The sequence below is a fragment of the Alligator sinensis genome, unplaced genomic scaffold, assembly GCF_000455745.1.
Source record: "Alligator sinensis unplaced genomic scaffold, ASM45574v1 scaffold1637_1, whole genome shotgun sequence".
NCBI lineage: Eukaryota > Metazoa > Chordata > Crocodylia > Alligatoridae > Alligator > Alligator sinensis.
Window position 1 is genome coordinate 299,930 of NW_005843165.1, and position 6,134 is coordinate 306,063.

Below are 6,134 nucleotides of genomic sequence, written 5' to 3' on the forward strand. Positions count from 1 at the left end.
AGTGGGATGAGGATTTCACCCATGCAGTGAAAAAATATGCAGCGCACTGAAAATCAAGAGCAGACTAAATTTAATGTGAGTCAATTATATTGCATTCAAAGTGTATTATTCATTTTCATATGAAAGTCAGTAATAACCATCTTTTAATCCCTGTAATCCGCTGCCAAGTTTCTAAATTGGTGCTTCCTACAAACCAGAGGACCTTGCTATTGAATTTAGATCCATCTTCCCCCAAAGCACATGCAGTGTTTGTTAATAATACTTGTTTTGCACTTATCTATCCAAAACACTTTTCAAGCATTAACTACTGTAAACACAAGGGCCTTCCCTTCTGCAAGGTACATTACTGGTAAATTATTCTATATTGCACTAATTACTTTTATAGTCAAATAAAACTGATGATTATATATTAATTACATGTACAGTATGAAGCAGACAGTAAGCAACTGCTTACTGTATGTGTGGGGGTTTGAGCTTAAATTTGTGGACAGGATATTTATTGCTTGTACAGTTGTGTGCTAAATTATTGGCAAATAGAAGCACAGATGGCTTTGCCCTAAGATCAGGCAGCACATGCCAGAAATTATCTGGGAAACTGTCATTTTAAAAATAACTTTAGAACAAGTGCCAAGTTCTGAGAGATCTCTGTGTCGAATAAACAGATATAAACACAACACTGTCCAAAGCTAAAATATATTTGGATTATACCATGGAAAGCAGGAACAATTAACATTTATTCTCTGCCAGTAAAAATGAAATCTTTCCATATTTCTTTTGTGTGCTTTTAATCAGGAAATAGAATCCATGCTACATTTTTGTGCATTCTTTAAATGCTTTGGAAAAAATGGACCAAATACTCATGCTCCAGTTTCCTAAAATTCAGTCGCAAGTTAAAGCACAATTCTAGTCAAGTGATTTTTAATTAGTTCTTTAAAGTTTTATGTTTAGGTTCTGATTTTTTTCTGAAGGGAAGTACATCTTCATCTCACTGATTTCTCTTGTTCTAAAAGTCAGACTTTTTTAGTTTATTAACATGTACAAGTAAAGATATTGTAAAAAATCTACAGTTATGGTAAATTTGCAGTGTGTTCAGTTTATACTGTTCATTACTTTCTAGTAACTGAGCAATGATTGTTACAGTATATTGCTACTCCTGATGGCATTCTTTTCTTTTAATAGGAAGCAGTATTCTGTTATTTGGGCCATACAATTTCACTGCCATGGAGAGATAAGAACAAACTAGATGACATTTTACCATACTGTTTAAAACTTTTCCTTTGCTAAGGGGTGGGGGAGGGCTGCCATGTGTCAGTGACAAGCCTCAGCTCCTCTCTCACATCCCTCCACCTCCTTCTCTTTCTGAGACAGGAATGTTGATCTCTCATCCCTGTTATCTGTCACCTGTCTGAATCTGTCCTCATGTCACTTGCTTATATGGACAAGTTAGAATGGCAACTTCTGACGCTGTGCTGCTAAAAACAGCCTCAGCTCCCTTCAGCCTATCATTTAAACAATATCCTCCAGCACGAGAAACTCAAAGAACATTTGATCACACGAGCCTTGGAATTATTTCAAGGGAACTAACCCGGAAACTGACCAGTAGCCCCCTTGTTCTGAATGTATGCACCTTGGAATAGCTAGGGATGAGCACCTCTTTGAATTACAAGTCCTTTTCCAAAGAGCAGCAAACCATGGATAACCTGGAGAAACAGCTTATTTGCCCCATCTGTTTAGAGATGTTTTCTAAGCCTGTGGTCATCCTTCCCTGTCAGCATAACCTGTGTAGAAAATGCGCCAGCGATATTTTCCAGGTAGGTTCATTTCAGCATAAAGATCTGCCAGCCTAAGTTCAAATAGCACTTGCTCAAGGTAAAGAGAAGAGCAACATTTTACAAGATTGGCTTATTTACTGTTAATGATTGGCAAGCGTTTAAAAAGGCATAAGTAAAAGCAGAACATAGAAAACTTCTTTGATGTGTGGCTTCCTTTGCATAGAGACCTCTGTGGTTTGGACTATATAAATTGTTATATGATTTTCTTACATACAGTGATCACAGAGCCATGGCAACTGTTCTGATCTGGCCCATTGTCTTTTGAATTTTGTTGGGTTCCTGACATTTATTTACTTATACTAAATTCATTTTCAGCGTTTACAGACATTTAATTATGAATTGGTTTGTTTAATTATTATCGTTTTGCTATCTGTGTATCTCCAGGCAGATTGCTACAGTATTATTAGTCAGTAGGCACCAAGTGAAATAACATTACCATACATATTTCTTTTGGGTTTTTTAGCCAAAAATCCCCAATTAGGTTAGTAAAGAATTATTGGGCCTAATCCAAAATTTGTTGGAATCATGGGATTCTTTTCATTGACCTCACTGGTTTTGGACTAGGCGTTAAATAGGGGGCTTCAGTAGTGTAAGAGGGTAGGGGCGGGGACTGAGGTAGCTGCTCTGAGCACTGCCTTGGAGGGACAGCAGTGCAAAAATAGTCATGCCACAACATCAGCTGAACACCCCACCACCACTGGAATGGTGGTGCTGCCCTGTGCTTTGTAGCTGTCACAGATGTGTTACTACATCTCTGGGTGGCTGGATGTATGTCTTGTGTTCTGAACATTACTATTACCAGAACAATTGCAGAGTGTTTTAAGAAGGTGTGCATGGCCTTATTCACCTATAATTTTATTGCTTGGCAAGAACAGGCCTCCAATCCATACCTTACAACCAGAGGAGGCACCACTGTGGCTTCAGGTGGTCGATTTCGATGTCCCTCATGTAGACATGAAGTAGTTCTGGACAGACATGGTGTGTATGGACTTCAAAGGAACCTTCTGGTGGAAAATATCATTGACATTTATAAGCAGGAGTCTACCAGGTAACATACTCATTTGTATCCTTAGCAGAATGTTGACAGTACAAGCTGATGAAGCTTATGATTGTGGAAGGTTCTCCCTTCCTTTCTTGCCTTTGTTTTATAAGTTGTTGGATATATTTAGTTATTTTAGCTTTTGGAGATGGTAGAGTTATCCTGTTGGGAAAATGACATATCATACGTGCTTCTGTCTTTACCGTAGAATAAAGTCAACTCTTATTTATTTTATATCACTTGACCAAAAGCAGTGTTCAAGTAGGTGTTGAGCTTTTGCTTCTAGTGTTTATTCATATAAGTAATACTTAGTCGTGGACACAGAGTTCTGGAAGTCAATCTGGTTAATCATATGAATTAGGACAGAAGGGTCTGGTCCATAACTTTATCTTATAAACTTTTCAAGCCCATATGTTCCACAGCTTGTCTTCAGGCATGTACTCCTATGTTAATAAAATGTTGGCACTTGCTGGAAAGCCCTGAGGGACAATTGAAGCAAAAACAAATACATCTGAATTATATTCGGAAGCCAGTTCGCATCATAATAAATTGAATCATCAATATTTTAAAAAGCATGCCTGTCAGCATAGGATGTGAACTCATGAAATCAAGTCTTATTTAGGACTCACTTTCTGTATAGAAGAGACTGAAAATGCCAAAAATAACAGTTCGTGACAATGCTGTGTAGCTATGTATGGGAAAGTCAAAATTCTAGAGGAGAAGAATGGGTTAACCCTAACAAGTGAGATTAATCGTAAATTACAGTCACTTGCAGCATATATATATACATGAGTAATCTATAGGATAATATCATTGTTATTTTTGTTATCAAAGGATAGGTTGGGAGGGTGCTGATACTTAATGGATCGCAGAGCTTAGGAAAGAAAATCTAAATAGTGGACCTGATCCTGTAACTTTTGCCAGTCACATAATCCTTCCTTACAGAAGCAGTTCCACTGACTTCATTACAAGTGAGGGCTTGTTTATAGCAGTGGTTCTCAACCTTGTTAGACTCAAGGCACCCCTCAAAAAAAGCCAGCCTTGTTTTCACTGTTTGTTTTTTTACTACAGAAAAATAATAAGGCAACTCTTTTGTTGCAAACAACTCAGAAAGGCCACACAAGGCCAGAATGTTTTTGATACTATAGGTTCCTATTTGAAATCTCTGGATTTATCTTGTGAATCATGTGTAGATGCTTGTGTATTGTGCGGCACCCTGAGGCACCCTTTAAAGGATCACACAACACCCCTGCTGCCAAATCCCTAGGGTGCTATGGTACCCTTGTTGGGAATCACTGTTTTACAGGAACAGTTCTATGTTGAATATCACTTTTAGAAGCAGGTCGACAAGACATTGAGGCCTCTTGCTACCAGTCATCTTACAAATTGTTTTGTCAGGCAGGAACTCTCAGCTAGACCACAAAGAATACTAGCTAAGGATACCACACACCCAGCAGGTTAGTCGAATCTTTGTCAGATATGTATGAGACATGCAAAATGGACACTGCCCCTTGGCCAGAAAACGAAAGAACGAAGGAACCCACAGTTGCAGGGAGTCCTCTCTCTTTAGCACAAAAGGACTCTCTTCAGCATGACATTTCTCTGTTTGAAAGTGCAGTAGTGGCTGAGCTCTCTGATAGAGGCTGAATGTCTCCCAGAGCACCCACTGCAGTGCTGTGTCTCAACACTAGCACTGCCGCACAGAACTGGGCCCACAAGGCACGATTCATGCTCAGACATTCAAACACATACCCAAACACTATTGTGATCTAGCTGCTTTTGAGGGTAGGTGTTCTCTCGGGGTGGAGGCTGCTGTAGGTGAGCAAAGCCTTGAAGCTAAGCTCAAGGCCAAACCAAGAAGCTGGGCAGCACAAAGATGGTTTAAATCTGTCTTTCCCCCTTCCCTTAGAAAGGCTTCACCAAGCAGAAGCCATCTGCTTTTATGAATCTGCCCCTGTAAGCATCTGTGAGATGCACTTGTTATTGCTACAGGGAAAATCACTGAGGAAATCATTCAACAAATCTGCCATGCTAGATATAGCAGTCAACCAAACAAGCTGATTCTTCACTTCCTGTATTTTTTGTACAGTTGTTGTTAGCTCCAATTGCATGGAGAAGTGACTAAATTTTACTAAAGTTAAAAAAACCCTGGCAAATAACTTAAGATCTTTTACAGGTTCTTGTGAGATGACTGCAGAATAAAGCCATGGGACTTTGGGAAAAAAACAATGTGACACACTGCACCAAAGACCAGAAGTATATATGAAAAATGGTCCTGACCTCTGCTATTTGTCCAAAAGGGCTATTATTTTATATATGAAGGTATTTTTAACCTTCGCTTGTGTCCTTACAATTATGCTAATTATCAGTGCTGGCAGTGATACCACATAACAGCATTATCTAAGGTATTTAGCACTTTGTGTGCTTCTGCTGCTTATCTCTTTTCCCCCTAACTTTTCTAAGCTGCTATGAGAATATGGCCTTGCTCTCCCTGCAATTTCTTGAGCATTGAAGCCTTCACCTGCTTGGGACACGATTACCTCAGAGGTGGTCTCAAGAAAAAGATACAGCCCTAGCTCCCAATTGTACTCCACATTAACTAGTACAGCAGGTTGGGCTCAGTCAGCAGAGCATCCTAAAGGGCTGTGCTGCCTCAATGGATAAAAAAAATAATTGATTTTTAAGTTAAAAAAACACAAACAGATTTTCTAAAAAAAAATTGATTTTTCAAAGCTGTGAAACCAACTGGGAACTGAGGTAGTAAAAAATCAGATTTTTTTTACATAAGTTGATCTTTTATTTAATTCAAAGCCACCTTTCTTTAAAAGTAGACCTACTTAACATTAAATTTGAGATCATGACATAGCATTGGGAGGGACCACTCAGATCATTACATCTGGTCGCCTGTTGTCACATGGTATAACCACTTCCATGAACAGACCAAGCTCCAGCCAATGAGTATCTTTAGGAAGGACTAAGCTTATAATCTATTAAAGTCATTTATATCAAGAAAAAATATATTTACCAGCACAAGTTTTGCTGCTGAAGGTTTAAAGGAGGTCAGACCCCAACTAGTAGAAGTCACAGTTACCCACCTGGAGCCAGAGTTGGATGAGATGCAAACCCAGCTTTTGACAGCAACAGCCTCTGCTGCAGGTACAAAAAGGATATTTTCTTCATTTCTGTTTATTCAACAAGTTCAGTACAATAACTCTTTCTTTCAAAGTTGTGAAAACACTTGGGAACTGAGGTAGTAAGAGATT